General features: G+C 45.0%; 1 pseudogene; it reads left to right on the top strand.

The window, feature by feature from the left end:
- The first annotated feature begins 10,842 nt into the window (after positions 1-10,842).
- LOC120099530 (U2 spliceosomal RNA) lies at positions 10,843-11,044 on the top strand (annotated as a pseudogene).
- The last annotated feature ends 204 nt before the right edge of the window (positions 11,045-11,248 follow it).

Below are 11,248 nucleotides of genomic sequence, written 5' to 3'. Positions count from 1 at the left end.
AGTAGCAAAATTACAGTTATGAAGTAGCAACTAAAACAGTTTTATGGTGGGGGCTGGGGATTTAGCTCAGTGGTAGAGCGCTTGCCTCGGAAGCGCAAGGCCCTGGGTTCGGTCCCCAGCTCCGAAAAAAAGAACCAAAAAAAAAAAAAAACCAAAAAAAAAACAGTTTTATGGTGGGAGGGGTCGCCACACCATGAAGAACTGTATTAAAGGGTCACAGCATTAAGAAGGTTTGAGAACCTCTGCTTTAAAAACATAAGATTGCCAAGCGATACTGGCATTTGCCTTTAATCCCATCTCTCAGGAGGCAGAGGCAGTTGGGTCTCTGATTGGAGGCCAGCCTGGTCTACAGAATGGATTCCAGGACAGCCAGGGCTATATAGAGAAACCTTGTCTCTAAAATCCCAGAGAAAAGAAAATGCCTCTGTAAGGACAGGTCGTAGGCAGGCCTTTAAGGGCTTTCTCCCTCCCTAAATGGTTACATTTCTATTCTTAGATACCTTGAAGATGCTTATTTGTATCAATCTTTTTTCTTCTTCTCAGTTTTTTCTTCATCTCAATAGCAGTTTGCCCTCCCTTCACCCCTTCCCAATCCACTCTCCCCTAGGTCCACTTTTCCTCCATTTTCCCTTCAGAAAAAGAATAGGCCTTCCAGGGACATCTACCAAACCCGCACAAGATGCAATAGGACCAGGCACAGCCCTCACATCAAGGCTGGACAAGGCAACCTAGTAAGAGGAAAAGGATCCCTGAAGCAGGCAAAAATGTCAGCGACAGCCCCTACTCTAATTGTTAGAATTCCTACAAGAATACCAAGCTGGACAACCGTAACATATGTGCAGAGAACCTAGGGAAGTCCCATGCGGGCTCCCTGGTTGTTGGTTCAGTGACTTTGAGCCCCTATGAGCCCTGCTTAGTTGTTTTTGAGGGAAGTGTTCTCATGGTGTCTTTGACCCTTCCGGCTCCTGCAACCCTTCCTCCTCCTGCTTCCTTGGGATTTCCAGAACTGGCTAATTCTTGGCTGCAAGTCTCTATCTGCTTCCATCAGGTGCTAAATGAAGCCTCTGAGGATGGGATAGGCAATGATCTATTGTTTTGGCTAGTATTGCAGGTCGCCTCTCCTGAGGCATTTTCTTAATAAGTGATTGTTGAGGAGGGGCCCAGTGCATTGTGGGTGGTGCCACTCCTGGGCTGGCGGTCCTGGGTTCTATAAGAAAGGAAGCTGAACAAGGCAGCAATTAGCACCCTTCATGACCTCTACATCAGCACCTGCCTTCTGGGTCCTGCCCTGTGAATTCCTGTTCTCACTGCTTTTGATAAGCTATTATGTGGAACTGTGAGCGAAATAAACCCTTTTTTCCCCAAGTTCCTTTTGGTCATGGTGTTTCATAACAGCAATAGTAACCCTGAGACAAGTTGGTCTTAGGGGCATTGCTGCGGCAACCCTGACAATGTCGTTTGGGGGAGGGTGTTCATCAGTGTTTGATGAGCCATTGTGTAAAAGGTTGGAAGATGAGACTTTTGAGGGCAATGTGGATGATAGAGGTCTGGCTTGTGAAGTGACAGAAGTTTAAAGACACAACTGGGGCCATTTGTTATTTTGAATTAATATTCTATGGTTCTGGTCAGTTGGGGCTGAAGATTTAACAAGATAGCAGAACTGCTTAAGCAAGCCCTTTGCCTTGCTGGGATTTCCAGTGCTGCTCAGGTGGAGATGAGAAATTAATGGTGATTAAGAGGAGATCAGGGCTGGAGAGATGGCTCAGCGGTTAAGAGCACTGACTGCTCCTCCAGAGGTCCTGAGTTCAAATCCCAGCAACCACATGGTGGCTCACAAACATCTGTAAAGGGATCTGATGCCCTCTTCTGGTGTGTCTGAGGGGAGCAACAGTGTACTTATGTATAATAAATAAATAAATCTTAAAATAAGAGACCAACAGACAAAATATAAAATGAATCTTAATGCCGGGTGGAAGTGGTACATACATTTAGATCTCTCTAGTTTGAGGCCAGCCTGACTCACAGAGTGAGTTCCAGGACAGCCAGGGAAAGAAAGAAAGAAAGAAAGAAAGAAAGAGAGAGAGAGAGAGAGAGAGAGAGAGAGAGAGAGGAAGGAAGGAAGGAAGGAAGAAAAGCTATGTTCCAGAGGCAGCTACATTTGTACCTTGTGCTATCAGCTGAACTTGGCAGTGTCAGAGTCACCCAGGTGGTACTGGTTTTGAAGACATGAAGGGGTCATGGAGAGCAGCTGAGGCTGGGCACTGGGAGAGGCCAGGAGAGGCCATTGTTGAAAGGGCAGCCTCAGTAGCAAATGAAGCCCTAAGATTGATGGGGTCATGGAGAGAAGTTGAGGCTTGGCACCATGAAGAGAGCCTGTGAGAGGCTATTGGTGACCGTGCAGCCCAGTTGTAGCAGAGACCCCTGCATTTTTGGAGACGCCGGGACCTCGGGATGACCACCAAGAACAGTGTGTGCTGCAGAGAGCAGAGCCAGAGGAGACCCAAGCCTCGGAGGGACCCAGGAGAACGTGAGTGAATGCCAGACAGTGGACATTGAATTCTTTATGGGATTTAGGTTTGTTTTGGTTTAATTGCAACTGTGCCCTGGTTCTTCCCTCTCGAAGTAAGAAAGTATTAATTTATTTTTGATTTTACAGGGATCCACAATTGAGAGACTTTGCATTTTAAAAGATGTTGGACTTTACGAGAGATTGGCTATTTTACACTTGATCTTAGCCAAAAGGCCGAGAAGCGATGCCTATTTTAAAGAGACTGAATTTGTAATGTGTTTGCATTTGTAAAGATTGTTGTTTTTCAAAAGTTCTTCATATTTTTACTGTGAGATCTTGGGGACGAGTGAGAAAGGAAAGGCTGTGAATAGTGATGTGCTTGCATGGTCAGTTGACAGATGGTCAATTGTGCTCGATAGTTTTATGTTAACTTGACACAAGCTAAAGTCCTCTGAGAGGAGGGAACTTCAATTAGGAAAACGCCTCCATAAGATCAGGTTGTAAGCCAGTGTGCTGGCACACGTATTTAATCCCAGCACTGGGGAGGCAGAGACAGGCAGATCTCTGAGTTCAAGGGCCAGCCTGCTCTACAAAGCAAGTTTCAGGGTAACTAGAGCTACACAGAGAATACCCTGTCTCCAAAAACTAAGAAACAAACAGACAAACAAACAAACCAAAAGAATCAAGCTGGAGAGACGGCTCAGAGGTTAAGAGCACTGACTGCTCTTCCAGAGGTCCTAAGTTCAGATCCCGACAACCACAGGGTGGCTCACAACCATCTGTAATGAGATCTGATGCCCTCTTCTGGCATGAGGGTATCATGCAGATAGAGCATGCACATACATAAATTAAATAAAAAACAAAAACAACAGAGGTTGTAGGCCAGCCTACCAGGTATTAACTATCATGCAGATAGAGCACTTATATACATAAACTAAATAAAAAAACAAAGCAGGTTGTAAGGAACCTTGTAAGGTATTTTCTTAATTAGTGATTGATGGGGAGGGACCAGGTCATTGTGGGTGGTGCCATCCATGGACTGGTGGTCCTTGGTACAACTTGAAAGCAGACTGAACAAGCTCTGATGAGCGGCAGCCCTCCATGATCTCTGCTTCTGTTTCCAGGTTCCTGCCCTGCTTGAGTTCTGCCCTCTCTGCTTTTGATGATGATATGGGGCTGTGAGTGAAATAATCCCTTTCCTCCCCAAGTTGCTTTTGGTCATAGTGTTTATCACAACAATAGAAACCCTAACTCAGACAGCAAAGGTCCCACTTCTCCTTGAGGACAAGTATTCCTTTTGTGAGGACAGGGGCTTATGGATAGGGTCACATCAAGCTGCTATTTTTTTTTTAAAGATTGATTTATTTTATATATGTGAGTACACTGTAGCTGACTTCGGACACACCAGAAGAGGGCATCAGATCCTATCACAGATGGTTGTGAGCCACCATGTGGTTGCTAGGAATTGAGCTCAGGACCTCTGGAAGAGTCAGTGCTCTTAACCACTAGGCCATCTCTCTATGGAGCCAAACATGCTCCTGGGAAGAGCAAAGTCAGGGGGTCTTCTTGTACTCTTGCTTCTGCAGAGAAGGACAAGTCCATGGTTTCTAGAATGTTCTAGACTATTGGTTCCTTTGAAAATTCAGAATGACGATTCATATGTGTGTCTGTGTATGCAAGTGGAGAAGGCCAGATGTCAACTTTAGATGCCTTCAATCAGTCTCTACCTTATTTTTTTCAAACTCCTTTTCTCTTTGTGTGTGTATCTCTGAGTGCGGTATGTTGGTGCACTGTATGCTCATGTGCAGAGGCCAGAGGAGGTTGTCAGATGTTTGTTATATGTCTCACAATCTACTCTATTCCTTTGAGATGGATTCTCCCTGAATATGGAAGTCATATGTATCTCTATCTATCTATCTATCTATCTATCTATCTATCTATCTATCTAATATACATATACATATATACACATATACATAGGCTAGGCTAACACCAGCAAGCCCCATCCCCTACCCCAGCACTCAAGTTACAGGCATCCATGAAACCAGAACCCCTTGTCATATGAGTGCTTGTATCTGAACCCAGGCCCCCTATGGTTTTGCAGCAAGTACTCTTAACCATGAAGCTGTCTCTCCAGTCCCCCATCCCCTCCACTTTATTTTTAAATCTTTTTTCTTTTCTCATCAAGGTAACTATGTAGCGCTGGCTGTCCCAGAACTCCTAGGTCTCTCTGTAGACCAGGCTGGCTTTGAACTCAGAGATCTGTTCTCATCTGCCTCCCAAGTGCTGAGATTAAAGCCGTGTGCCACCAGCCCCTGGTAAGATAGAGTCTGAACTTGAGCTTTCTAACTTATCTAGATTGCTGGCCAGCAGGCCCCAGAAATCCTTCTGTTTTTGCCTCTCTGGTATGGGGATTACAGGTGCATGCTATACTGACTTTTTTTTTCTTTTTTCCGGAGCTGGGGACCGAACCCAGGGCCTTGCGCTTGCTAGGCAAGCGCTCTACCACTGAGCTAAATCCCCAACCCAGTATACTGACTTTTAACATGGCATTTTAGTCATTTTTGTTATATATATATGTACCTTTATGAGTATGCCATGCTCCCTAGATCCTGGCTTTAAACAAACAAATGTTAAGTTCTGGGGATCCAACTCAAATTTTCATGCTTTCACCACAGGCATTTTAGTGCATCGTGAGCCATCTCTAGCTCCAGATTGCTAGAAAGAACTCAGGTGGTTACCCTATTACCCTAGTCTGTATACACTCCATGCTTATGTTCACAGAGACATTGGGCTGCGGGATGTGGCTCAGTTGATAGAGTGCTTGCCTAGCATTTTCAGAAGCCAGAGCTTTATATGCCTGGAATCCCTTGAGAGGTAGAGGCAAAAGGTTCAACATCAGCCTTGGCTACATGTAAGATCAAGGTTAGCTTGATCTTAAATAAGAGCGGGGTTCGTGCAATTCCTGATCAAGGATTGTTATTAATTGAGCTAAGTATTATGCTATGCTAATTGCTAAAAGAAACTCAGGGGCTTAACAAGTGTCTTAGTGTTTCTATTGCTGTGATGAAACACTATGACCAAAAAGCAAGCTGGGGAGGAAAGGATTTATTTGGCGTATATTGCCAAATCATACTTCATCATTGAAGGAAGTCAGGACGGGAACTCAAACAGGTCTGGAACCTGGAGGCCGGAGCTGATGCAGAGGCCATGGAGGGGTGCTGCTCACTGACTTGCTTCCCCTGGCTTGCTCAGCCTGCTTTTTTATAGAATCCAGGACACGAGCCCAGGGATGGCACTGCCCACAATGGGCTGGGTCCTTTCCCACTGATCACTAATTGAGAAAATGCCTTACAGCTGGATCACACAGGCATTTCCTCAACTGAAGCTCTTTTCTCTGTGATGTCTCTAGTTTGTGTCAAGTAGACACAAAACCAGGGGGAGGGCTAGGAGGAAAGGTGGGAGCTAGGGCTATGATTGGAATGTAATGTGATTAAAAAGAAATTATGGGGAAGAACAGTCAGTACAAGTAAATATTTCTTTCTCACCTAAAACCCAATCAGAATGTTGACTGTTGGTAATTCATGGACCCAGAAAAATTTCATTTTATGATAACTTTCATCACTGTTAAGTTGGTGGCAGAAGTTCGCATAAGAAGCTTTTGTGGCACAGACTTAGAAGTGGTAGGCGACACTCTGCACATAATTCAAAATAATTCTTGAAAAATAATTCTATTGATTTACAAATCACAGTGGCTGACATTTGTTTCCTTTTGCAGGGATAGGGATGGGACCCAGGGACTCAAGCATGCTAAACAAGTTCTCTGCCCCTAAGCTGCACCCGCAGCCCTGGGACAGGATTTTCTCTGTAGGTTCAAGTGTGTGTTTCCTGTCTGGTCTCAGGAGAATGACTATCTTAGCTGGTAAATTAGAGACATGCAGCACTCAGGCAGAGACCAGTTCGAATCCAGCCTGGTCTGTAGAGCGAATTCCAGAACAGCCAGGGCTGTTACATAGAAAAACCTGGTCTAGAAGAAAACAAAACAAACAAAAGATGTTTGAGGCATCGCGGAGGAAGAGGGAAGGATGTGAAGGAACTACTTTTCTATTTTTCTATACATATTAAGATATGTGATTATGGCCTGGAGGGATGTCTCAGTGGTTAAGAGCACTGACTGCTCTTTCAGAGGTCCTGAGTTCAAATCCCAGCAACCACATGGTGGCTCACAACCATCTGCAATGAGATCCGATGCCCTCTTCTGGTGTCACGAAGACAGCTACAGTGTATTCATATACGTAAAATAAATAAAAAAAAAAAAATAAAAATCCCAAGCTGGAGAGATGGTTCAGTGGGTAAGAGCACTGACTGTTCTTCCAGAGGTCCTGAGTTCAAATACCAGCAACCACATGGTGGCTCACAACCATCTGTAATGGGATCTGATGCCCTCTTCTGGTGTGTCTGAAGACAGCTACAGTGTACTTATATAGAATAAATAAATCTTTAAAGCCAGAACAGTGGCTTTCAGTGATTGGTTAAGCCAGAGGATTACAATATAATAAGCCAGGTGTCACGTATGACAACTTTAGCCCTGAAGGTGATGGACCAATGCCTTTTGCCACATGGATGTTCCTCATGTCTACTCTTTTAGGAGAATGAGATCTGCGCATGTTTCTGTTAATGTCTGTTCCCATTTTATTTATGCGTCCGTTTTTACAGGCGATGCTTCTAAAACCATAGTATTGCACACTGCCACTTGCTTCCGTGGACCATCATGGTGCCACAAGACAAGCAATGCTCTTGCTTTAACTCTTCTGCATTTAAAAACCTTGGTGCCCAACATAAAATAGTTCACAATATGGGCATTCCTTACAACCCACAGGAACCACCTAGTGTAAAAATATCCCAAAGATTCACCGATCTTTTTTCAAAAATCCTGGTGTTTCTGTATAGTATTGGAACAAAGTTCCCGGAAATAAACAGATTATGAAATCCTGTATGTGTCAAGTTGAAGGTTCTAATGCAAGTTCCAGACAAATGTCTATGGCAATTCAGATTGTGGCTTACGTGGCTTCTTTTCCTGGCATGCATGCATATGTGTCTGTGTACGTGTGTTACTGTGTGTAGAGGGGAATGTGCATGGGTGTAAAGCCCAGGGCATAACTTCAGGTATTGTTTGTCAGACACAGCACATTTTTATGATAGTCTCTCTCACTGGTTGGAACCCCCGCAAATAGGCTAAGTGAATTTACCAGGAAGCTCCAGGGGTTTGCCTGTTTCCATCAGTACTGGGATTATAAGTAGGCTCCCCCAGGATGACCTGATTTACCAGAGTTTTGGGGATCAAATTGAGGTCTTGGTCTTAGTGAAATCTCACCATGTTGTCCAGGCTAGCCCCAAATTCTCAGCCTCAGGGATCCTTCTGCCTCAGCCTTCTGAGTAGCTAGGGCATATACCAGGGATATAGCTTAGCATGTAATTTACTTAGCATATACTAGAAGGAAGAATGGGAGAGACGGAGGAAGGGATAGAGGGAGGGAGAGAAAACACAAGACATTTTACACCTGGGGATGTAGTTACTGCTAGTGTTTTACCTAGGACATGTGAGGCCCCAGGTCGCATCTCTGGTACTATAAACAATAACAACAAAACCCAGAAGCCAAGTGGTTTGGACTTCAAGTGTGTGCCCTCACGTCCAGATTGGAATCTGGATTACTTAACAAGAACAAGACAGTTTTGGTGTTTTCATATTGATTCACTCCTTAGGTCCATCTAAAAAGATTAATTGAAGGTTCCTATTGAGCTTAAAGGCAGAGTTTCTCTACAGCTCCGGGTGGAGCTTCTTGGAATCATACAGTCCTGTGAGGAGCTTGCACTGTGGTTACTTCCAAGACTGTTTCTCATTTCAGTTCAAAACAGTGGGCCCACAGGACTATAGCCGTGCTGCGTGCCTTCAATGCCAGCACCAGGAGGCGGAGGCAGACAGATTCTCTGAGTTTTGAGGCCAGCTTGGTCTACTGATAGAGTTCCAGGACACAGAGAAACCCTTTCAAAACACAAAATGAAACAATACAGTGGAATCTCATACAGATTAAAGCAAGCCTTCCAGGGTAAGGCCTGGCCAGGCTTGCTTCGGAGAACGCAAAGGTCCTGTTTCTGATCCTCTTGCTTCTTCTGTCTCCAAGTGCTGGAATTACAGGTATTTGCCACCGTGCCTTTCTGTGTTTGTATGTGCATGTGCGGTGCTGGGGGTTGAACTCAGGGCTTAAGCAAACGCCTTGTCAACAGAGATACATCCCCAGGCCTTTCAAAGGCTTCTTGCTTAAATGTCTATACTGTTGATTCTAGTAGTTAACGCTGCTAACCAGTCCCGTGGCTTTTCTTTTCTTTCTTTCTTTTTTTTTTTTTGGTTCTTTTTTTCGGAGCTGGGGACCAAACCCAGGGCCTTGCGCTTCCTAGGTAAGTGCTCTACCACTGAGCTAAATCCCCAGCCCCGGCTTTTCTTTACCACATAAGTGTAACCCATACATAGCCTTGCACATTCTTGGCAAGTGCTCTTTCAGTGAGCTGCATTCTCGATAGGAGACCATTTCTAGAGAGACTCAAGTTCCTAGAAAACGTGAGAGCTCACATTGCTGTAAAGAGACGAGTTTCTTTTGAAAAAAGAAAAAGTTTCTGTTGAGGTTCAGAAAAAGGATTTGCTACACAGTCTGGTCAGCTGTCCTGAGACAGCTTCTTGTAACGGCCAGGACAGGGAGCCTTGTGAGGTACCATCACAGGGCAGCTATGCAGTAAGCAGTGAAGCCACGGTTCTTTTTTTTTTTTTTTTTCTTTTTTGGAGCTGGGGACTGAACCCAGGGCCTTGCGCTTGTTAGGCAAGCGCTCTACCACTGGGCTAAATCCCCAACCCCGAAGCCACCGGTTCTTAATGAAGATTGGCAGGGCTCACAGGAGAGACTCAACACAGCTATCCCCGCTATTATTTCTGACAGGATCTTGCTATGTAGGCCAAGCTGGCTTTTTGCAAGCAACAGATTAATTCATTTTATCTACATGGTGTTTTGCCTGTCTGTATGTGCATGCCTGGTATTGAAGGAGAGGGCCTCAAATCCCCTAGAAATGGTGTTAAGGGTGCTTGTGAGTGCTGGGAATCCAACCTGGGTCTTCAGGAAGAGTAACCAGTGTTCTGAACTGCTGAGACATCTCTCCAACACCCTCTGCCGTTTCGTTTTGAGACAGGGTCTCAGTATGTAGCCCTAGCTGGCCCAGACCAGGCTGGCTTTGTATCCATAGACATCCACCTGCCTCTGCAGGAGACTGTGCTGGGATTACAGTCAAGTGTCACTATGCCCAGCTCAGAAAGGCCTTTTTTGAATAAGTTCTAAACAAAAGTCTGTGTTACAAGTTGAATCCTGGGTTCTGCAGTACTGGAAGGTGGGAAGTCTGCGTTGCTGTCCAGGTAGTGGTCTTATCACTGACAATGAAAGCAAAAACCTTTACACGTGACCAGAGTTCCTGGAGCAGCTGAGAATGGAAATTTCTATAGAGAAAAATCAGATCTGTAAAAGTCAGAAATCGGTTTATCACGAGTGAGCTGTATTTAAAATGCTTCATGGAGGGCAGAGAGGCAGTCCAGTGGTATGGAGGTCCAGACATAATCAGAGAGATTGAGGCTCGCTGGGGTCAGGACGGGCATCCCTTTCATGGGTGGGTGATATGGCGGATCAGCGATTACTGCCTGTGGTCAGAGATTCCTGAATGGGCAAAGGTAGGGACTGCTGCTCTTATCCAGATCAGGATAGGCTCCCTGTGAATTATTCGAGAAAGGGCCCCCTTCCAGGTGCAGTGGCTCATGCCTGAAGTCCCGGCATCTGCAAGGCTGAAGCAGGAGGATTGCCATGAGTTCAAGGCTAGAATTTGGGATACTTCCTGAGCAGAAAGACAACCTGGGTCACATACAGAGTTGAGACACTGACTCAGAAAAATCGAGAAAAACAAAACAACTAGACAGAAGCTTGAACTGCCAAGTTTGAGGCCAGCCTGGGCTGCATGAGACCACAGGAGAGGGAGATAAGGAAAAACTGGGAGATGGAGGGACACAGGGAAAGGAAGAGAGGAGACAGAGAGGGAATAAGGGAGGGGGGAGAGAGAGGGAGTTTACAGGGAGTGAAGAAGAGGTCTAGTTCCATAGGGTCTCAGAGCTAGCCTGTGCTTCCTTCACCAATCAGGGCAGCTGTTTCTATGAGGGTGTAAACCTGGGATCTCTTAGCAAAACAAGACCAGGAACCTATATGACAGCAGTTCTGAGTAGACTTGCTATTCTGATAAGGGATGTCATCGCTTCTCGGCCTTTTGGCTAAGATCAAGTGCAGATAAGGGGTATCTGCAAGGTGTGAGAGCTGAGCTTCTTTTGGGGCCAGGTATATATATGTATGTGTATGTGTGTGTGTGTGTGTGTATATATATATATATATATATATATATATATATATATATATATGGCTTTTATAGAGCCATAGCCATTCTAGATTATCTCTAAAAGGAATACAATTATTTTTATTTTTGAGATCAGATCTCTCCCTGCCTCACTTCCCCTCCCCTCTTCCACTATGTAGCCCTTGATGGCCTTGGATTCATGACAATCCTACCACTTGAGTTCTTGCTCAGTTTTTCAAAGGTGACAAGTCATCAGACTTTGTGTCTAGTATAAACGTTGTCACACTGTGTCCACGATGGCCCAGA

The sequence above is a fragment of the Rattus norvegicus genome, chromosome X, assembly GCF_036323735.1.
Source record: "Rattus norvegicus strain BN/NHsdMcwi chromosome X, GRCr8, whole genome shotgun sequence".
Taxonomy (NCBI): Eukaryota; Metazoa; Chordata; class Mammalia; order Rodentia; family Muridae; genus Rattus; species Rattus norvegicus.
Note: the sequence above shows the minus strand (reverse complement) of the source record. Positions and strands in the feature narration are given on the sequence as shown.